General features: G+C 43.1%; 1 long non-coding RNA gene across 1 annotated transcript in view; it reads right to left on the reverse strand.

The window, feature by feature from the left end:
- Window positions 1–11,309, reverse strand: part of LOC122463033 — a 28,628-nt gene extending 17,319 nt beyond the window's left edge. The window contains exons 1-2 of the long non-coding RNA XR_006285991.1: window positions 11,270–11,309; window positions 11,037–11,177 (exon numbers count right to left, since the gene is read on the reverse strand). This is a non-coding gene — a long non-coding RNA (uncharacterized LOC122463033). The remainder of the gene's footprint in view (window positions 1–11,036; window positions 11,178–11,269) is intronic.
- Window positions 11,310–23,664: the final 12,355 nt, after the last annotated feature.

Below are 23,664 nucleotides of genomic sequence, written 5' to 3' on the forward strand. Positions count from 1 at the left end.
GGATTCCTAACACATAAAGAGGACCCACTATCAGCATATTTCAACCCAATTACCCAATTTCCCTGCAATGCTGACACAAAAGTGTTGTGTGCTATTGTTATGGCTACAACTGTCTCAGTCTTGGGCAATAATCTATGTAAGATGTATAAAAAACAGTCCAGCGGGAACCAAGCAATGCTCTAGCCAATGCTGCACATTCAGGTGTATCTGCACAGAAAAATAGCTACCCATAGAATAGAATATCAAGGTTAGAAGGGACCCAGGAGGTCATCTAGTTCCCACCCCCTGCTCAAAGCAGGACCAATCCCCAACTAAATCATCCCAGCCAGGGCTTTGTCAAGCCTGACCCATATTAGAACAGCCTCCAACAACAGTGTAACTGCACTAGTGCTGAGTTCAGGTGCATTAAAAACACTATTAAAGTTGCAACGTCATGTAATCAAAAGTTAAGAAATTCCAGAATTAAGGTTGCTTGTATAGTTTAACTCCCTGTTAGCTTCCAAACCTAGTCTCTGTATCTAGCCAGTCCGAGTCTCCACCTTCTTGCCAACCTCCAGTCTGACTCGCCACCTCCCAGTCCCAGTCTTTGCCCCCTGGATTCTTTGTCCCAGTTTACTGCCCATGCTCTATCCCTCAGTGTTCTAGGTCTGGCTCTTGTCTCCTCTATTTGAGTCAGTTGTCTTCCTCCTTCATGATAGAGGTATATAAAATCATGAGTGGTGTGGAGAAAGTGAATAAGGAAAAGTTATTTACTTGTTCCCATAATATAAGAACTAGGGGCCACCAAATGAAATTAATGGGCAGCAGATTTAAAACAAATAAAAGGAAGTTCTTCACACAGCACACAGTCAACCTGTGGAACTCCTTGCCTGAGGAGGTTATGAAGGCTAGCACTATAACAGGGTTTTAAAAGAGAACTAGATAAATTTGTGGAGGTTAAGTCCATTAATGGCTATTAGCCAGGATGGGTAAGGAATGTCCCTAGCCTCTGGTTGTCAGAGGGTGGAGAAGGATGGCAGGAGAGAGATCACTTGATCGATACCTGTTAGGTTTACCCCCTCTGGGGCACTTGGCATTGGCCACTGTTGGTAGACAGGATACTGGGGTGGATGGACCTTTGGTCTGACTCAGCATGGCCATTCTTATGTTCTTATGCCTGTGTGCCCACAGGGAGGTCATTGAGAGCACAGAAGAGACACACTCCCTTCTCTCAGTTCCAGTGTCCAGTCCCACCCTGGCCTGGAGCATCCAGGAGTTGTCATTACAGGGAAATGACGACTTTGCCCCTGTAACCTTGGACTGCAGCATGTTCATTTGCTCTGTGGGGATGGTGCATGTGCAATCTTGTCAGCACTAAGAGCTGTGAGAAACTTCACTGTGGTCAGCGAGGGCAGAATCTTTGGAGATTTTGGCTATTAAACTCTAGTATGTGTACTGAACTAGCATGTGTGAACTGCTATTTTTCAATGTCTTATAGCTTAGCCAAATTTTGGGAGGATGTTCGCAGGGACAGCAGAAGGCATATCCCTAACCCAACAGACATCCCCTGCCAAATTTGAAGTCCCCCCTGCAAAGCATGAAATAGCTAGTGGTTTTCAAAGGAAAGGTCACCAGATTTTTTTCAACATTGAAAATCAACATATTTTTTCCTAGGTTTGTTCTTGGAAACAGCTGTACTGTCCTATTCTCAGAAGCACATGTGCAGCTTCTGTTGGCATCAGTAGGTACTGTTTATCACATATCTGAGGGCAGAATTTTTCCTTTTACCATTAAAGGCACAGGTTCAAATTCTACTTTCAGTTACACTAGTGTAAATCCAGAATAACTTCATAATATGGCCCTAACATCTTTCATTTGTAATTCCTCCAGATCATCACATTATGACATTTTGATTAAAAAATTAGAAAGATATCAAATAAACCTGGCACATATTAAATTGATTAAAAGCTGACTAATGGATAGGTCTCAAAATGTAATTGTAAATGGGGAATCATCGAATGGGTGTGTTTCGAGTGGGGTTCATCAGGGATCAGTTCTAATGCCCACAATTCAAGAAGGATGTTGACAAATTGGAGAGGGTTTAAAGAACAGCCACGAGTAAAATTAAAAGATTAAAAAACAACCCTTCCAGTGAAGGACTCAGAGCACAGTCTATTGAGCTTAACAAAGAGAAGGTTAAGGAGTGACTTGATTGCAGTCTATAACTACCTACATAGAGAACAAATATTTAACAATAGGCCCATCAATCTAGCAGCCAAAGGCATAACATGATGCAATGGCTGGAAGCTGAAACCTAAACAAATTCAGATTGTAAAGAAGGTGTAAATTTTTAACAATGAAAGTACTTAACCATTGGAACAACTTATAAAAATGGTGGTGGATTCTCCTTCACTGGTAATTGTTAAATCAAGACTGGATGTTTTTTCTAAAAAATATTGGCTCTAGGAATTATTTTGGGGAAGTTCTCTGTCTTGTGTTTTACGGGTGGTCAGACTAGATTATCACGATGTCCCTTCTGGCCTCAGAATCTCTGAATCAATGGACTCTCATCAGTCAACGCCAGCAATCATGGATTTTAGTGGAGAAAGGAAAAATCTTTGTCTACTGAAACACTCATCCTTTCTGTGTTGCCTTCAGTAATTTCCTCTGTAACCCAGAAACTATGAAAGTTGTAACTGACAGACTGAAAATTAATCTGAGGTCATCCTTTAATTAAGTCATTTGACACAAAACAAAATTCATTTCTGATGGTGTGACTGGGTTTACAGACCCCACACTAAGACTAATGGAGTTGTGGAGCAGTATTGGGCCAAGAAGGCCACAGTCCTCAGCAGCTATAGAGCTTGCTCCAGATGGAGGGCCTGCTTAAAAGGAGATAGGCAAGAGGAAAGAGTGAAGGAGAGTCCGGGTCCAGGCAGCCAGCCAGGCTGTAGCCTCTGAGAAAGAGGGATCCAAAGGGGAAGGGTCTGGACTGGGGTTAAGACCCATCAGGGATGCCCAAGACCTAACCTCTTTTCTCCCCTGCCACTTCTCCCTAATAAGGGGGAACAACTGGACACTGCAAAGTGAACTGGGAAGGCCCAACTGACTGTTTGAATTATTGAGACTGTGGCACCAATCCTCTGCTGAGAAGGAAACCCAGCACCACAACCGCACTCCAAACTGAAGAGAGAACAGGATGAGGTAGGAAGTGGCCCAGGGGGCTGATCTGTTGTACAAGCTAGAGGGGACTGAGCCTCTCCTCATCCCTTCCCTGTTGGGCCCTGGGCTGGGACCTGGTGGAGAGGGTGGGCCTAGGTTCTCATACCCCTCCTCTGCCTACCTAAGGGAACCTGGGAGCACCAGTGGACAGTGGACTGTAACTCAGCTGCCAGGCCTTCTGATTACCTCACAAGGCTGCATCACAAGACTCTGAGAGACTATTGAGCCACAGTCTGCCAGTTTCAAGTGAACCCCGCTTCAGATGGAAACAGATGTAGCGTGGTGGCCATCTTAGAAATTTGCTTGTGGAGCTGGGTGATGAAGGGGAAGGAACAAAATAGCAGAGAGGAATGAAAGGGAGATAATGTGTTTTCATCCTTAGCAGGTCCTGCTACAGCTATTCTATATTTCCCTCCATCCTTCTCATCAGCAGACTGTTCCTCTCTGATGATAAGTTAAGTCAGGGATCGTCAACCTTTGGCACGCAGCCTGCCAGGGAATGCTGCTGGTGGGCCAGGCTGGTTTGTTTACCTGCAGCGTCCACAGGTTTGGCCGATTGCAGCTCACAGTGGCCGTGTGGACTGTCCCAGGCCAATGAGGGCTGCGGGAAGGGTGGCTAGCACCTCCCTTGGCTCGTGCCACTTCCCACAACTCCCATTGGCCTGGGATGGCAAACCGTGGCCAATGGGAGCTGCGATCGGCCAAACCTGCGGACGCTGCAGGAAAACAAACTGGCCTGGCCTGACAGCAGCTTTCCCTGGGAGGCCATGTTCCAAAGGTTGCCAATCCCTGAGTTAGGTCATTGCCTCTGGCCCATCTCACTCTGCCCAGTATTCCTCCAAGTCAGCTTATATAGCTGGGGCCTGAGCTATATTCCAGCAGCTACTTTCTGAGACCAGCTGCACAGAAAGCTTCTGTATTAGGAGAACGCTGAACTGGGCATTGCCCTATCTATTGCAGAGACAGATCGAGTCTATGTATTAAATATTAAATAAAAGTAATTGCTTTAATCAAAAGGAGTTTAAAGAAAAAACATAACTGTCCAGTTTACAAGGACAAATTCTAACTGTCTCACATAGAATACCAAGCTTTCACATTCCACTCTTCTTAATTAGAAGTGACAGTTATCTTACAACAGGAGCACATGGTCTCTTTGATTCCCAGCAATTCTGTCCCTTTCTGCTGCCCATCACACAGAATTGCCAGTTCCTTGTGCATTCTTCCACTACAGTCCTGCTCCTTGACCTTTTCATGCTTATTATTTCTGCTGATTGTTTCTACACCAAAGACCAGTTTGGAATCCATCAGAATGCCTCCAGAACTACTCTTGGCAACTTCCCACATAGTCAGCATTAACCGGTGATAATCCACATTGGGACTGAACTCCCAGTAATCATGTCATCACCCAAAATGCGATGGAACATTTGAAAGGCAACTTAGACAGGATTCACTTCAATAATTGAGGCTGCCATTGATGTGATTCCACCAAAGCCCAAAAACTTCAATCATTTCACCCGGCTCAGCCAAATAGCTGCAAAAAAACCAAAAAACAAAAAACCAACAACCCATCTCTTGTGGCTATCGAAAAAGATATATCCCATGCTGGAAACCAGAAACAGAAAGACTATTAAAGGAGCACCACACATCTGGTGACTTGATCACTGCAACATCCCTAATAGAGTCACTGAATTTAGTGCACCATCAAAGATGGATTAAGATGGGTGAAGCTCTGGACTTCAGTCACGCCAGTTGCAAAGCCTGACAATTGTTGCATCAGCTGGGGGTTGCAACCCCAGTGAAACATCGAAATCCTGAGGAATCAGCTGATGCAATCACAAGAACGTTTCTTATGAACTCAAAAGCACTAGGGCACAAGTCATATAAGTGCAAAGTGTGCAGAGAGCTCCAACAAACAGCCAGCTCACTACCCACCTCCCCGCCATCACTGTCCTTCATAGTTGAGGAGGTAAATAAGGCCCTCTCATTCATAAAGCTGGAAAAGCTGCAGAACCTGATGATGTCTTTCTAGAATTTCTTAAAAACAGAGCCAATGGATGGAAATGGCTGGCAGCACTGTCCTCCAATAGCCATTCCTAGGGGCTTATCCCAAGGATCTGGTGCAAGGCTCTGGTCTTTGCCATTGTCAAGTTTGGAAAGCCAAACAATAATCCTTCCTTCCTCAAACCAGATAATGTATCACTCCTTTGCATGTTGTATAAGTTCATGGAGAGAATATTACTGGCAAGGATAACACTGCTTGTAGAAGCAATGTTACTGAATGAACAATCAGGTTTCTGACCAGGCCACAGCTGCACTGACTGTGTATTAGCTTTAACATACATTAAGGTGGGATTCCAGGAAAAAGTGAAGATTGGGACAACTTTCTTAGGACTTGTCTACACAATTAGTTTTCCAGCAAGGTAGGGTGTGAATCTACGCAACACTAGGCTGCTGCGGACTAACTGTCCATGAAGATCTGCTGATGCACATTAACAGTTCATTAATGCCAATGAAAATGAGGTAGGATCAGAGGCTAAAATAGGGAAAGAACAAGTTAAAAATTACTTAGACAAGTTAGAGGTATTTAAGTCATCAGGGCCTGATGAAACATCCTAGAATACTCAAGTAGCTGACTGAGGAGATATCTGAGCCATTATCGATTATCTTTGAAAAGTCATGGAAGACAGGAGAGATTCCAGAAGACTAGAAAAGCGCAAACATAGTGCCCATCTATGAAAAGGGAAATAAAAACAACCTGGGCAATAACAGACCAGTCAGCTTAACTTCTGTACCCAGAAAGATAATGGAGCAAATAATTAAGCAATCAATTTGCAAACATCTAGAAGATAAGCTGATAAGTAACAGTCAGCATGGATTTGTCAAGAACAAATTGTGTCAAACCAACCCGATAGGTTTCTTTGACAGGGTAACAGCGCTTTGGATAGTAGATGCGGGATATCTTGACTTTAGTAAAGTTTCTGATACTGTCTCGCATCACTTTCTCATAGACAAACTAGGGAAATGCAACCTAAATGGAGCTACTATAAGGTGGGTGCATAACTGGTTGGAAAACCATTCCCAGAGAGTAGTTATCTGTGGTTCACAGTCATGCTGGAAGGGCATAATGATTGGGGTCCCACAGGGATCTGTTCTGGTTCCGGTTCTATTCAATATTTTCATCAATGATTTAGATAATGGTATAGAGAGTACATTTATAAAGTTTGCGGATGATACCAAGCTGGGAGGGGTTGCAACTGCTTTGGAGGATAGGATTAAAATTCAAAATGATCTCGACAAACTGGAAACAAGGTCTGAAGTAAATAGGATGAAATTCAATAAGGACAAATGCAAAGTACTCCACTTAGGAAGGAACAATCAGTTGCACAAATACAAAATGGGAAATGACTGCTAGGAAGGAGTCCTGTGGAAAGGGATCTGGGGGTCATAGTGGACCACAAGCTAAATATGAGTCATCTGTGCAACACTGTGGCAAAAAACACAACATCATTCTGGAATGTGTTAGCAGGAGTGTTGTAAGCAAGACACGAGAACTAATTCTTCCGCTCTACTCAGGCCTCAACTGGAGTATTGTGTCCAGTTCTGAGTGCCACATTTCAGGAAGGATGTGGATAAACTGGAGAAAGTCCAGAGAAGAGCAACAAAAATGATTAAAGGTCTAGAAAACATGACCTATGAAGGAAGATCGAAAAAAAAAAGGGGGGGGCGTTGTTTAGTCTGGAAAAGAGAAGACTGAGAGGGGACATGATAACAGTTTTCAAGTACATAAGAGGTTGCTACAAGGAGGAAGGAGAAAAATTGTTCTTCTTAACTGCTGAGGATAGGACAAGAACCAATGGGCTTAAATTGCAGTAAGGGAGGTTTAGGTTAGACATTAGGAAAAACTTCCTAGCTGTTAAGCATTGGAATAAATTGCCTAGGGAGGTTGTGGACTCTCCATCATTGGAGATTTTTAAGAGCAGGTTAGACAAACACCTGTCAGGGATGGTCTAGATAATACTTCGTCCTCCCATGAGTGCAGGGGATTGGCAAGATGACCTCTTGAGGTCCCTTCCAGTCCTATGATTCTGTGATTCCACCCGAAAATGCTTGATATGACATTAGATTGAAGCCTCACATATCACCAGCACCTGAAAAATATCCATGACAAAATAAAGATACATGAAAATCTCATTCAGAAACTGGCAAGAATGACCTGGGAAGCTGATGCAAAAATCTCTAAAGACCTCTTCACTGGATATTGGTCTCTACCACAAAATATTACTCCCCTATCTGGACACACCGCTCCCACACATCACTTGCCCATTCTCAGTTTAACACTGTTATGTGTATCATTATGGACATGGTGAAATCAATGCTACAGCCATGGCTTCTCGTATGAGTGTAGATCTAGCCATCCCAAATTCATCACAACATGAGATTCCTTTGTCAGTTCCATCATATTTGGGGGTGGGGGGAGAATCTTCTAATACATAATAACCTAAATAACATACCAAGATTCCAATTCAAATCCTGAAAATCTTTTTGGCTTGCAGTGCTAGAGCTCGAAGCACTGGGTTCTCCCCCGAAGATCAGTGGTAAGCAAGGTGGGAAGGAGACCAACATCCCAAACAAACAGCTCATCAAGGACCCAGGCAAACAAATCCAGTGCCTTTTAACTCATATGGAAAATATGGTCCATTGTGGACCACATCTGCTTATTACACAGCAGATGTGCCTACATCCTTCATAAATGGAGAATGAGACACAATCCTATTTGTTACTGCAGAAACAAACTTCAAACTATGGAGCACCTCATCAACCGATGTCCCATGTCGTAGCTCGTCCATCCTCTCCTCGTCACCTGAAGTAATCAATTGGATTGCGAACCTAGGCTTGGACATCCAATATTGATGTTTTTAAGCCATACCAAAGAAAGAGAATTTCTGAACCTAGTAATAAAGGAAATGCAAAATGCTGCCTTGAAATAGGCACTGTGCACAGACGGATACATTTTAAAGATCACAACAATAAGAAGGTTAGGTCTAATATACAACTAGCACCACAGAACTGTCAGGACCAAGGGAGTGCTGGGATGTGAGATAGGTTAGGTTACAAGGAAATTGTTCTGATTACACTATCAACCAGGGAAGTGAAATGTCTAAAAAAATAATCCCACACTTGCACAATTCTCTGATAATTAAAATGGCTTGGTGTGTTTCAGTATTTCAGTTTTGCATTGTGTGTTAGGCTAGATCATGTGATTTGAGTCACATGGTATATGTTTGAGTTCCCTGATTGGCTAAGCTGATTTTTAAGTATGGATTATTGTTATTTGTCTTGTGGAATTGCCGAGAGGCTCCAGATAGGTTCTAATCACACTTAGAGCTGAAGAACTTATCACAGCTAAGGCGCTTTATGTTTCAATTTCATAGCCTGTGCCTTATTGGAGCCCCTATTTAATTTACAGACTCTCTATATTTTTGCAAGCTCAGTGTTTGAAAAAGCTTCTTTTGCTTCTGAATTCCACAGAGTGATACTGGAGAGGAAAGATGGTAGTTGGATAGAGCCTAAAACCATTGACTTCAATGATAGTTGGATAGAGCCTTAAAACAGAAACAGGCTCGCGTTTCTATCTACAGAGTGAAGTATCGTGAAGGCTAGGTTGTTAGCAGTGAGCTACTCCTTAACTGGAGATGACAAGACATTTTTAGAAATATTTGTGTGAAAGAAAGAGCATTTTTTGAACTGCATTTAAAGTGACAACTGTGAAGGAAAAGAGGAAATTCAATTGGTAAGTCAAATGCTCTGAGACTTGATATTTCAGCCTGTGAAGGAACCCCTTTCCAAATCAATACACATTGTGGAGGAATTCATACTTAAGCTTCTGGAACTGAATGTGGATGCCAGTCTCCTGGAGATTGGAGAGTTTATAGGAAACATGCATAGAAATTGATGGTATTCACAGATTCAAAAATATGTATTGCTAACTGCTGATTTTAGGGGACAAGGACAGTTGTTTAAATGACTGAAGTGGCAAGGAAGGAACTAATTTGCAAAGGGGTTGAGAGAATGGGTCGAATTCTGCTCTCAGAATGAAAATTACTCCTGTGCAAAGAGCCTGAAAAAGGCCCATGCTTTACCCAAATTCTGAAAATACGGCTTAAATAGGATGTTAGTGGTGCCTAGAGCTAGGGAGGTGCCTCAACAGGGCTTGGGAGGAAAGTCTGAAGCAAATGGGATTGAATGGGAGTAAATGAAAGTAAAATTTGTCCTAGTGTGTTTTGTTGGCTTGAGTTTTCATGTGTCCCATATCTTTCAACAGTCCAAAGGCTCAAATGTGAAATAAAGACCCAAAAGACACAGGATAAAGAGGGCTGCTTGAAACTAAGCTATGCAAGAGTGTTTTTTTTTAATCATTTAGAACATTTTGTAATTAAATTTAGTCTCCTCATTCAACAGTTCTGATTTTAATCAATAAAAGTAATTAAGAACGTTCATAAACTGTGAAGTTGGGATGCAAATCCAAACACCACCAAACTTTGGAGGGTTTCATTCAGTCTATTATACTGGTGGGAACTAGCACTGAAGTTTTGGATCTGGACCTGAATTTCTCAGGACCCCTAGGTTTTGATTCAGGCCCTGTCTTAAAATAGGAAGAGTGAGAGAAACCTCTGTTTGCCCAGAGCAGAATGAAATGTGATTAAAATGAAAGCTGTACCTTGTACACAATGAGAGACATTTCAGCGTACACTGGCTCAAAGGGAACTTTCCAGCCACCTAACATGCCTGCGTAACTCCCATTAGGATTATACATTGGCAAGTCAGGAGGGTGGACTCTAATTAACGTGTTTACAATGGAAAGTGCTTCTTCCAGTGTACTGCTTCCCAACTGAGTTGAGAGTGATTTACCACGATAAAACCCTGCTGTCACTCAGCTTCCAAATAAGGTAAGAGAAGACTGGGCAAAGGGAGGTTCAGATGGTAAAGTGAATTAGCATTGGTGAATTTGAAGTGCTTATACTGCAGTCTGCAGTTCAGCTGTTTGCCTGGGGTTTTTTGTTTGTTTTGTTTTTAATTTATCCTCACATTAATAAACCTTGTCCTCTGCTGATAAGGAGTCCAAGTGCTTAGTTTAGTTCACCAATTCCCCCACCTCTGATCCCCCACAGTTTATAATGTAACATTTATTTTGCTGGCTAGAATTTATTTGGTTTCTAGAAGCCTTCATACAAGGCTACCATCCAAATTAATTCATTAAGGCTAATCAAATAGAAAGTTACAACACAGCAATGGGAATCTTGTCTTTACCAGCACACTGACTGCAGCTGTATAATTAAGGAAACAGTCACCCAGGGACACCTTGAGAGATGTTCCCTTCTTCAGGGGAGCCATTGGTAACTCCCGTAGGTTAAAACCACTGGTAATACAAAGAGGTTAATTCTCTCTCCATTATCTTACTTTAGATGTGTAAATCGTGGAGGGCCTTTGCTGTGGGCAAATAGTCTGATCTGTAGCCATTCCACCTCAGGCTGTGATTTCACAAGCTGAACAGACCTGGGCTGGCTCCATGCTCCGTTGGCAGACTTCTAGGAAGAACCACCAGTGCTTACGTGAGCTGTAGCTCACGAAAGCTCATGCTCAAATAAATTGGTTAGTCTCTAAGGTGCCACAAGTACTCCTTTTCTTTTTACAAGGAACTTGGTGATGAAGCAAGTTCAACTCAATCCTGACTAATTAGGATCATTAAAGGATTCCAAGGCACTTTAAAAAACAAAAACAAAAAACAGAGGCTCTGATCACATTCCAAAATGGATAATTACATTGTACCTACTTACAATTCCCCTGCAGCTTCAATTAGATATAGCACTTTCCTTAACAGTCTGTCCTCCACGGCGGTGCAATGTGGCTGTGCACAGTTAAACAGCTGCTATTCTCCATCCAAGATGCAGATGCAATTCAGTGGTAAGCAAAGTGACCTAGGATATGTAAATAAGAGGGACTATATAAAGGAATTTGTATTTGACTGGCTCCTGTATTTATTGAATATCCTTGTATAAATCAAGCATACTTCCAAATAACTAAGAATAGGCCAGATACTCCCTTCCCGATGAATGAAGAAGGGGGAAAAAAAACACAGGTTTTGATGAACTGCTGCTGGGCTTTCATTCTCACTCCCCCTCCCCTCCACCAATGGCAGGACTGTGGGCTGAGCAGAAAGTGGGACCAGAAAAGGCTACATAGGCCAGGCATCCATAGGAAAGCCTGGTTCTAAATTCATGGTTCCCAACCACAAGGAGAGGTTATAGGGGAGACTCCAGCAAAGGCAGGACAGTCAGCTTTCAGCCATCCTGCCTTCATTTCCTGGCCAGCACCTGTGTTCTGTTGGTGACATTCACCCGCCTGCACAGGGACAGAACGAGGTCAACACACACCACTTAAATCTCACAATCCAGGACTTGTGCTAGCTTGCTGCAGAAGGGTGAATTTCACCTGTGGGCTCTCTGTTGGCGGGAGACAGCAGGATGGCAGGGGAAGTTAACAGACGTGGCAATTTCCTGCAATATCATTGAAAAAACATATCTTGGGACTCCATTACACTAAATGCAAAGTTTAGGTATTATTGTGGGTTGGGATTCAGCAATTCCAAGATTAGAAGTGACCCCTGTGATCATCTAGTTAGACCTCCTGTATAACACAAACCATAGAACTTCCCCCAAAATAATACCTAGAGCAAAACTTTTAGAAAAACCATCCAGTCTTGATTTAAAAATTGCCAGTGATAGAGAATCCACCATGACCGGTGGTAAATTGTTTCAATGGTTAATTACTCTCACGGTTCAAAATTTACGCCTTATTTCCCATCTGAATTTGTCTAGCTTCAAATTCTAGCCATTGGATCATGTTATACCTTTCTCTGCTAGATGGAAAAGCCCAATATTAAACAGTGTTCCCCATGTAGAGACTTACGGACTGATCAAGTCACCCTTTAAACTTCTCTTTGCTAAACTAAGGACTGCATTAATCTTGTTGGCCACAGAGTTATAGTGGGAGCTCATGTTCAGCTGATTATCCACCATGACCCCCAAATCTTTTTCAGAGCCACTGCTTCCCAGGATAGAGTCCCCCATTCTGTAAGTACTGCCTACACTGTTTGTTCATAGATGTATACGTTTACATGTAGCTGTGTTAGAATGCACATTGTTTGCTTGCATCCAGTTTACCAAAAGACCCAGATCGCTTTGAATCAGTGACATGTCCTCTTCATTATTTATAACTCCCCCAATTTTTGTGTCATCTGAAAACTTTATCAGTGATGATTTTATGTTTTCTTCCAACTCATTGATAATAATGTTAAACAGAGCAAGAACTGGTCCCTCTGGGACACCACAGGAAACACAACTGCTTGATGATGATTTCCCATTTACAATTACATTTTGAGACCTATCAGTTAGCCATTTTTTAATCCATTTAATGTATGACATGTTAATTATATTGTTCTAATTTTTTAATCAAAATCCCATGTGGTACCAAGACAAATGCCTTACAGAAGTCTAAGTATATTACATCAACATTACTACATTTATCAACCAAATTTGTAATCTCATCCAAAAAAGATCTCGAATTAGTTTGACAGGATCTATTTTCCATAAATCCATATTCATTTGCTATAATTACACTACCTTCCTTTAATCTGATTTGATCTGATTGCATATGCACCAATTCCAAAGCTTGACAGCATTGGTGCAGAGGGAGAGGGATCTTGCCCCGCCTTGCCGGTTTATATAGAATATGCCTGACAAGTTGTCTGTCATGACCTTTATGTGTTTGCCCTGATTAATGGTAGAAACTAGAGACAGGCATGTCTGACTGCCCTGAGTTTCAGAAGCTTGACCTGCAGAGTGGTTTCTTGAGGCATCTACCTGCACCAAGCCATGTGAGTGTCTAGATGCGCTCCTCACCCCAACAGGGATGCATCCATTGTTATGACAACTTTTGTGGAAAGGCAGGCAAAAGAGACTCCTGCACAAACATTCTGAGGGTATTTCCACCAACTGAGAAGTTCCTTTATGAAGGTGGGTATGGAAAGTAGTGTAGTCAGACTGTCTGTTTGGTGACTAAATAGTCCTGAGCACCCTTAAAAGCTAAGCATTCACAGTCTTGCATGATCTATAATGACAGTACCTGCTGCATATGCCCCAGCAGCTGAAGACAGTTTTTGACTGGGGTTTGAGAGATGATCTGAGCTGTCTTGACTATGTTGGTTCAGACCAGGAATCTGTGCATTGGGACATAGGGTCTTACTGCTATTGAATCACGATGAGCTCCTATCAATTCTAACTTTTGCACAGGGACAAGGTGAATTTTTAAAAATTTAGTTGTAGGCGCAATTTGAGGAAGAGGTCTATGGCTTTGCAAGTTGTCCATGAAGTTATGTCTACGGAGCCATCTTTCAGAAGCCAATTGGCTCGGTAAAGGAACACCAGAATTCCTTTTCTGCAGAGGTGTGCTACTCCTACTGACATAACTTTTGAAAAGACCCTTGGGGCAGATGAAAAGCCAAAAAGGAAGCACCCTGTACTGAAAATTATCCTGAATGTACAATATAGGAATATTATGTGAGATGGATGGATCACTGTATGGAAGTGTCCTGAAGGTCAAGGACTGAGAAGCAATCCCCTTGGTCCAGTGATGGGACTATTGCTGAAAGTGTCACCATCTTGAATTTTTGTGCCTTCACAAAGGTGTTGAGTAGCCTTTAATCTAGGATGGGTTTCCAAACACTGTTCTTTTTTGGAATCAGGAAATATCTGGAATAAAACCCCTTCCCTCTGTGCTGCGTGGGAACCAGTTCTGTAGTACACAAGAGTAGGAGAGAGTCTATTTTCTGTCATTGCTGGTTCTTGTGAGAGGGGTCCCTGAAGAGAGATGGGGAAAGAGAATTAGCAGGTGGAAGAGAAGTAAAGTGGATGGAGTACCCTGTGGAGAAGATCTCCAAAACCCACTTGTCTGTAGTGATTGCCTTTACCACTTCCGGCAGGCTTGGAAGTCAGTGCCAAAGGGAGGAAGACAGGTGAATCAATGCAACTGGTAAAAATGGGAAAGGTAATTCAGGACATTGACCACGCAGTCAAAATTGGTGCTTGGAGGTGGAAAGTTGCAAGGTTGAAGGTTGAGAAGTGGGTGATTTGTTGTCTCTGGAACCTCTTGTCTCTTGCTTTTTGAGATTTGTATGATCTGTGAGAGGAGAGCTCAAGACTTGAGCAGGACAGAATCTCCCTACTATCTGGGACTTACTAAATTCTCTTGTGAGCAAGTGTATAGATCGAGAGAACACAAAGTAGTCCTGGAGTCCTTTAACATTTGCAAAGATTCATCTGTGTTGTCAGCGACCAGTTTGGCACCATCAAAAGGGAGGACTTTGATCATATTTTGGACCTTCTTTGGAAATCCTGACAGCTGGAACCAGGAGGCCCTCCTTATAACTACCACAGTAGAGATCGAATGGGTATCAGCAGCATTGAAGGAGGCCTGCAGAGATGTTCTGAGGAGCAGCTGGCCTTCTGCAATAATTGACTGGAATTGCTCTGTGTTTTGCTGATAGATGCTCAATAAATGAATTCAGCTTTGTATAGTTTGTATGATTGTACTTCACCATTAAAGCGTGGCAGTTGGTGATTCTGAACTGTAAAGTTGCTGATTAATACAATTTTCTACCAAATAGTCAAGGCATTTATGCTCCTTGTCACAGGGCTCGAATTTAGATGGTGCTACCTCCCACATTCATTAACATTGACCACCAGAGTTAGGAGAGGGATGAGAGAATAAAAATGTGGATTCCTTAGATGGGTCATATTTCTTATCCAGTTTCTTGCATCTAGGTGGAATTGTGGCCAGGGTGTGCCAGATAATGAGGCCCTAATGGACCCTGCAAATGTTAACAAGCAAGGCAATGGGGGCAGATGAAGCTGTATGAAGGGTGTCAAGCAGCTTATGTTGTAATTCTATAAACACTTCAAGAGGGATCTGCAAAGAATCTGCAATTCTACTGACAATGTCCTGAAATTGTTTGAAATTGTCCATTGGGGATGGAGGAGGTGGCATAACCTCTCCATCCAGGGATGAAGAAGAGATGTTGGCTGATGAAGATGTCTTCCTCAGCCCTCGCTTGTTCCTCAAAGGTTTCTTCCTGAGGTTCCTGTCTTATAAAGAGGGAGAATGACAAGGGCTGTCTATTTCTGGCAGGTGGTGCTTGAGGCCCTAAAGAATTGCTAGCAATAGGTTGCACATGGGTCCTAGTATGGCCAAGCAGGTGACACATATGGGATGGGTGGAGGCATCCATGGATATTCAGATCAGCAAGATGGTGGTTGTGGCCATCTCTCACGAGTGATATCAATCTCTTTGGAGACCTCTGGAAAAGAGCCCTGCACACATATTTGGGGACTGGGGCAAGATCTTCAGCAGAATTCTTCTCTTCCAAATCACTCTGTAGCAGAGGAGCACTGGAAGAAACCTGAGGTGAAAAACCATCGGTACCAGGCAAATGTCCAGAGATCTGGAAGTCCTTGGTACTGAGAGAATCTTGGAATAGAGCAGTGTTAAGTCAGGTGTCTAGGACACAGTAAGGTCTCGGGAAAAGTGTTAACTCCCGCACTACTGAGGGTGTTGTCAGTACTGGGTCCGCAGGATGTGCCGAAGTTAGTGGCTGAGGGAGTTGATGGTACTGTGAATCTCGACCGCTCTGAGGGCCCGAGCGGGATCCTTTGGTACCCAGTGAGGAGAGGTAACACTCATCTCTCCGTCTTGTGCCTTGATGGTGCTGATGACATCTGGGAGCCTTACAGTGCCTTTGTTACCTGGGGAACCAGCAGCCTTGTGGGGACCAGGTTGGAGAGTAGTGGGTGCCGAAGTGCCTGGAGTCATGGGAGACTGCCACTTCTTTGAGGTAGATTCCCTACCTGGAAAACTTGAGTGACGGTCTTTGGGAGTCTTATGGGAGGAATCTGAGGTCTTCCTCTTAGATACCCTCGAGGATGCAGTTCAGAGACAGCAGTGGCAGTGTTCTTTCTCAGACACCGGTGTATGGGTGGGGGAAGGTGTGTCTGGGTCAGAGGCGGGGTGAGGTGAGCTCTCCATCATGAGAAGTGGAAATTTGATCTCCCTGTTTTTTCTCGCTCTAGATTTTAATGCCAGATAAAAGTTGCACTTTTGGGAAATATGAGATTCCCCGAGGTAATGCATGGGGAGTGTCTGTCACTCATCGGGATTGCCTCCCGGCTCAACAGGCAACACTAGAAACTGGGATAACTTGGCATGTTCTCCCAGTAAAATAAAAACTCCTAGGGGGGACGAAACTAGAAGAAAGCTACACGTATCAGTTTTTTTAAACTGCTACAGCTAAAACTACTACTAACTACTAACTACTCCTAAGAACAACTATAACGAGTTAACCACTAACAGAGCTACAGGGAGACAGTTGAGGTAAAGGCGGACCACTGCTATGGCTCTGTCTCAGGCTAAGGTGGTGGAGAAGGAACTGAGGGCAGTTCGCTCATGCAGTGCTATGTAACAATAGCATGGAACATGACACTGAGTACCATGCATGGGTGGGCTGAACAGAAACTGCTATGAGACTTCTCCAAGCGCACCTAGAGCGGAGCACTTACATGGACACTACTTGAAGAACTTGTGACTGTTAGCAACTGTTCATAGCCTCTGGAGAGAAAGAAAAACACAGATGGCCTATTGAGGCACTCTGGCTTGACCCCAGTAGTGAGGTCTCAGAAATATCAGCTTGGTAAGAACAGAACATAAGAATGGCACACAGGGTCAGACCAGTGGTCCATCTAGCCAAGTATCCTGTCTGCAGACAGCGGCCACTGCCAGATGCTTCAGAAAACAAATGCTTCAAGAGGCGCTACTTCTTCAGTAAAATAAAAATTCAGAGTACCGTGTGCTCCATTCTTTGCTCCAACTCCTCAAATTCTTCCAACTCTTCAAATTCTTCTACTTTCACCAAAATAGGCTATTTGTTTATTACAGCTGGAACTAATATTTCCCCTGTAGCCAGTTAAAAGAAATACATCCTCTTTGTGGCTCTCAAAATCCCTACAGGATTAGGAGTGAATACTTCAAGAGTGCATTATAAATTCAGACATGTCTATTGGGCTTTCAAGTATCACAGCAGGAGCTTCTTACTGAGGCAACCTGAGGGTAAAGGCTTTCCCACCTTTCCAAAGTGACTCCTCCCACAAAATTTTCTTAAACTGAAGTTAAAAAAAAAAACACAAACCTACCTAGTTCAGCTCCTTAAAGCCACTCCATTCGAAGCAGAGCTGAATATAAATATAATTTAACACAAGCACATACTCAAACATTACTCGGGAGTCTGCGCTAGTTTTCCCAGTGTTTTCAGTACTTTGCACACTATGTGGCAGGTTGTTATTTGAGCCCTAAGCCCATTTTAAAAAACCTAACAACCTGGAACAAGTTAATGGGTTTGTTTTCAAACACACACTGTCCCAGATGAAGTCTGAGCACCTGTCATTATCTTCCACACCAAAATCTGCCATTGTTACAACTGGCAGCATTGTTGCTTTGTGACAGCGATTACAAAGGTAGGATTAGATATAGCCCATTTCTCTTCTCCCCTACTGTGTGTGCTGAACCAGCAACTTTGCCATGTTTTGATCAGATGCACGCAGCACGGACATAAAAATCAGGGACAGTACTACACAGATGGGGGAGGAATCAGTAACAGAGACACAAAATCAAGGGCAACTTTAGAAAAAAAAAAAAAAAAAAAAAAGAGACTGAACACAGTTTAAAAGGCACCTGGTTCTGAATCTATAAATGTTTGTTTCTAAAGGGTCTGGGAAAAGCGGTTCAGATGCGTTTGTCCTATTTTCAGCCTTTCAAATGCATGTCATCTGACGAAAAACCTCCAGTGGGCTGAGCCTGAGAAGGGATTGGTGGGAGACTGTAAGAAGGAAAATGAGTTCTAGCTTGAAGATCAAGGCTAGTTGTTGGAGTCACATCATACAGCCTTTAAAATTTAAGAACCACCTACAGCAACTGGTGTAGGTGGTACTTGCAATACTGTGCCTGCTGTTAGGTTAATTGCTCAGCAGAGGGCTTGCATGGGTGTAACCTCTTAAAAAAAATTATCAGGAAGGGCCCAAGGAGCTAAATTCATCATCTTTATGGAGTGTTGTTGTGTCAGCTAGAAATACAGAAGGGAGTCTGGAGGTGGAGGGGATGGATCGCTCTCATCCCCTGTGAATTTCTTAGGTTTGTGATCATATGCATATTATTCAGAGAGGAAAAGATGGTGTCAGTGAGCCCACTGATTATGGCACAGAGGGGAAATATAGCTAGTACTTAAAACATGCACAAGACAGCACATGAAGATGGAAAAACCTTTATATTTCACCATGTTTTGCATCTGAATTTGCACCCCTCATTCATTCAATAGCATATATTAAAGAAGTCACTGTTTGTTAAGATTCATTTGCTCTTAAAGCAACATTCAAACTAGTTGCTAGGGAGAGCACTGCCACAACACAGCAGGCTCATTTTTGTACCAGACTGCTACACAAGAGATCCTTATTTGCCAACCTGCAATTGCTGCTGAAACCCAAGACCCTGCAAAAATGCTGCTACTGGTTTTAGCAGATCAAGTCACGCTGATGGCTCACCAGAGTTTCCATTACAGAATCACTAGAGCATAGAAAGAAAGGTTTATTTTAGTGCCTAATGCTCCAGCCCTGCAAACACATACACATAAGCTTAACTTTAAATATGTGAGCAGTCCCATTTGAAACCACTGGGGAAACCACTCAGAAGCTGAAAATGTAATGTGTCCCTAAGTTTTTGAAGAATGAGAGACAAAAACCTGAAAGGTTTTCCAATCCAGTTTGCACCTAAACTTAAAATAGGCGGTGGGGTCAGAGAAGACTCAAGTACATTATGGGATTTGGGACTCTGTGATTTAAGAGGAAGATAGCAAGCGAGACATGAAGAACTCTGACTTCAGCACAGGTTACTTGACCAACATCAATCTGCTCTGTTATTCCAGTATATATCCATAATGACTTCAGTGAAGGTACTTCATATTTCTATTAAAAAAAGAAAAGGAGGACTTGTGGCACCTTGGAGACTAACAAATTTATTTGAGCATAAGCTTTCGTGAGCTACAGCTCACTTCACAGCTGTAGCTCACGAAAGCTTATGCTCAAATAAATTTGTTAGTCTCCAAGGTGCCACAAGTACTCCTTTTCTTTTTGCGAAGACAGACTAACATGGCTGCTCCTCTGAAACCTGTCATATTTATATTGTATTCATCAGTATTGTAATTGAAATCCCAGTTTGATTCTTACTTTCCCTCTGGCCCAGTTAAGCTGCTAATTTGTATTTATCATTAACTTTAGTAATACACAATTCATCCACTGGAGCAAATATTTTTATGTTTTTTTTTAAGTTCTCTAGTCTAGACTCCCCCAATATATTCCTTAGTTTTGGTTAGCAAATGCAACAGGCACAAGCATAGCAGCACTAAGATCTCATAGACTTGACAAAACAGATTGTGATCTTCCATTTTCGAGCTACTCTTAGAAAGACAAGCAACCTGCACTATGTAGGTCAGCGTGAGTAGCAGCTACCGTAGCTTGAGAACAATCTAAACAAAGGAAGAGATTTTTCTTTGTAGCTGAATAAGTCATTCCACATCCATGCAGTAACCATGCCTCACCTCTAAAGGAAGAAGCATTGTGAGCAAATGAATGAACTGGGCATTCCATGTTATGTTAGTAGCATTGTTTTTATACACATGGGAGACAAAAAAGCTGGATTCAGTCATGGCTTTTATTGTGCCGTCTGTCATCTCAGCAGAGCTACTTCATTAGCTTATGCCTGCTGGCTTGGATTGAAAGTGACAGCAAATAACTCTCATTGGCATCTTCTTGCGACTGGCACAATAACAGTGTTAGCAACTCTGCAGTGGCCTTCCAGTGTTTTGAGAGATCTGGAACTTTACCAGAAGATTTCAAACCTTTTCAGAGCACAGACCACATTTTAACACGAAGTTGTTTCATGCCCTGTCTTCCCATTCATGATAGCATGGACCAACTCTCCCCCACCACCCCCGGCCCTCCCTCACTGGCCAACAGTTGCTTACTAGTGAAAATAAGATTATTAGGGAAATAGTACATGCATTTTTAACTTCATTTAGTGCATCTAAACAGATGCAAACAAGTAGCCAGCACCATGTGATCAGTTCGCTTTTTGCAGGCCACCCGCGTGGGATACAATGCATAGTGCAACTGGTTCTGTGACGAAAAATATTTGGTCAGGAAGATGACAATGAACATGAAGCAGTAGTCAGAAAAGAGACAGAGGAAGTAAAACCCAAAAAGTGTAGAGGGGAGTAACACTGTATTTTGTAGAGTTGCATTACATCCATTTGCACTATACAAAGAATAATCAGTTCTTACTCAGTGACAATAATTCACTATATAATAGTGTAGTGTAGATGCGATTTATACAGGCAAGGAAGTGCTTTAGCCAGCATAATTTATACCAGTTCCTGAGCAAATTAAGCTATACCAGCTTTTGCTGGCATAGTAGTGTGATAAATTTTGGAGGGACACATTTTTCCAGTGATGCCATAGCTCCTTACCAGTAATTCTCCCCTTCCACCCCACAGCCTAATTTTCTGCTTCAGTCATTCTTGGGTGGGGCTACAGAAGCCAGATCTCAGGTGGCAAGTGGCAGTGGTCCTGTCCTACCCTGCTCTTACTGCTGTCTCTGTCTCTTGGAGCGCAATGGCCCAGTTTATGTGCTTTTGTATTAGTGGGGACAAGCTCTTTAAGGGACGGATGATCTGTTTGTTCTATTCATACAGCGCCGGGCACAATGGCGTCTGGCCCCTGACTGGAGCTCCTAGGCATTGCCACAATACAAATAAATAAATACATTATTAAAAATAATACTACTAATAAAAAATGGGCCATACCAACCAATGGTGGGATGGGTGAAGCCATCATTTCTAAAACTGCTTTCTCCTCCAATCCCTGGCTGAAAGCCATTCGGTTTATGTGCCCCTTTTTTTCACATCAGTTTTGAGTCATAATGACTCCACTCCCTCTTTAGTTCTGCCAAAGGTCAGTTCCTTCCAGGCATTCCCTTACACAACCCACTCTCCTACCCCTTGATTTCCTTCAGTCTCTTGCTTCTGAATTATTGTTGTATTGTTCACAGTCACTCACTGTAGCAAAAAGTAACAATGGTACAGTGACTCTTTAACATATCACTTCACATTGTTAGTTAAACTTTCCAATGCATCCAGTGAGAGTGAAGGGGAGGAATTCACTGCAGGGTGTGAGAATGGCAATATAATAGTCAGAATGCAGAGGCTCAGAACAGGGAACCTTGTCTGATAAATTTGCTAGTGAATCAAGAGCTGTTCCTCCCCCCCCCGCCCCCAACAGTCAAGTAGCTGTATCATCAAAGGGCTTCTTGCATCCTGCTTCCACAGCATCCAACAAACTAGCTTAAAGTCTCGGACATTTAGATACAATCCTCCTCCTGGATTCTGAACAGGAACTGCAGGATGCGATAATAAGCTTTGCTACTTTCTAAGTTAAAAATCCTTTTCTCTGTGTAAGTAACTGCATGAGACAGAGTGGCTGTCTTGAACAGATGATCTCAGCTTCTTGAGGTACTTGAATTGTATAGGCTGATTTCATTTATTCTCACTCTGACACCATAGGTCTCTATGTGACTGTGACGTGGTGCACTCACCACTCCAGTGTCTCCTCATGGCCAATATGGGAATTAGCTCTGGTAGCCAGTGTGCCTTGCTTTGGTGGTGCTCCTGGACCCACATCCCTCTAAGGACCGCAATATCCTCTTCAGTGACACAGCCCTTTGGCCATGCCACACTTGGTGCTTCCCCATTCCAGGGGAAATCTCTGTAGTCACTGTCCAACCACTTCTCTCAGTGGTGAGCACAGTCTATTGTTTAGCCACTTCCCCAGTGGTGAGTGGGGGGGACCTGGACCTGTTCACTACTCCGGGTCCCGGGACAGGAACCCTGTAGAAAGCTGCTGCTGTGGCACCCCCTCCGACTCTTCAATAGGTTTCCCTGGGTCACTTCCTCACGGCTCCAGCACCCTCTTTGTCCTTACCTCATGACCTCAGCCTGCAGGTCCTTGCAGCCCCCCAGGAGCTGCCTTTAGCTCCCCCAGTCTCTGCCTGCAGCACTGGTCTGCCCAGGGTGCTTGCTGCTTTCAGCCTGCAAGGCAGCTAGTCCTCTTCAAGCTCCAGGGAGTAACTCAAGCTGCTCTGCTCTGCAGCCCTTCTTATATGGGCCTGCCCAGCCCTGATTGGCTGCTCCTCGCAGCCCTTCTCTAATTGGCTGCCTCCTGCGCAGCCACCCAAGGGGTCTGTTAACCCTTTAGAGCCCAGTGTGGGACAGGCGCCCCACCACAGTGGCACAAACATTACACTTGCATAACAATGAATAAACCAAATTTTTAATCATAGGTAGTGTCGTAAGACCTTTGTGCTGCAGGGGGGCTCCAAAGGCTCCTGGGGACTCTTTGTGAAAATCCTGCCCCCTGATTGCAAGGGAGGGTCAGAGTACTTAGCTTATCTCTGGTGGAGTCACCCCTGTTTGCATCACCCTGGACAGAGATAAGTTTTATCCCCAGAGCCTTTAAAAATACCTCTGAAGAGCACATTACTTACTTCTGGAATGGAGCAGCTTGCATCAGCTGTTGGATGTTTTCAAAAAATTTCCAAGGCTATGATACCTCTGTTCCTTACTTGTTTGTGGACTGGGACTCAGGAGATCTTGGTTCAATTCCTGGCTCAGCCACAGGCTTCCTAAGTGACCCTTGGCAAGTCACTTATAAGGGGGAGATTTTCAAAGGCACCTCAGGAAGTTAGAAGCACAAATCCTATTGACTTTCTTCTTGCACAAAATGGGTAGTTCTGCTCAGCACACTGTTTCCTCATGCACTTACCCATATTGAACATGCAAAATGCATGTTTTGCAGGACAGTAAGGGTTTTTAGCAACTGCATCTGTTGTGCCCTTGTTTGAAAGCTGCCATCTGTTGTTAAAGTGATTTAAGAAACAGATAAATGAAAATAATTAATTAAAAGTAATGTTTGCCAAGGAGGAGGAACGGTTTGTGAAAATTTTTCTAATATGTATATATATATGTATACACACACATGCTGTTCTTTAATATATATTATACACACAAATCCCACTGAATTCCTCTTATATATGACTGTGATGGGTGAGATGAAAAACCTGAAGACACACTACTGGGACAACCAGTTGAGTAAGGCTATGTCTTCACTGCAAAAAATAGGTGTTATTAGCAAACTTGAGATAGGTCTCTTGCCATAAGATCTTAGTGAAGACAAGGACAAGGTGAATACTTTACCTCCT

The sequence above is a fragment of the Chelonia mydas genome, chromosome 15, assembly GCF_015237465.2.
Source record: "Chelonia mydas isolate rCheMyd1 chromosome 15, rCheMyd1.pri.v2, whole genome shotgun sequence".
Classification (NCBI taxonomy): Eukaryota; Metazoa; Chordata; order Testudines; family Cheloniidae; genus Chelonia; species Chelonia mydas.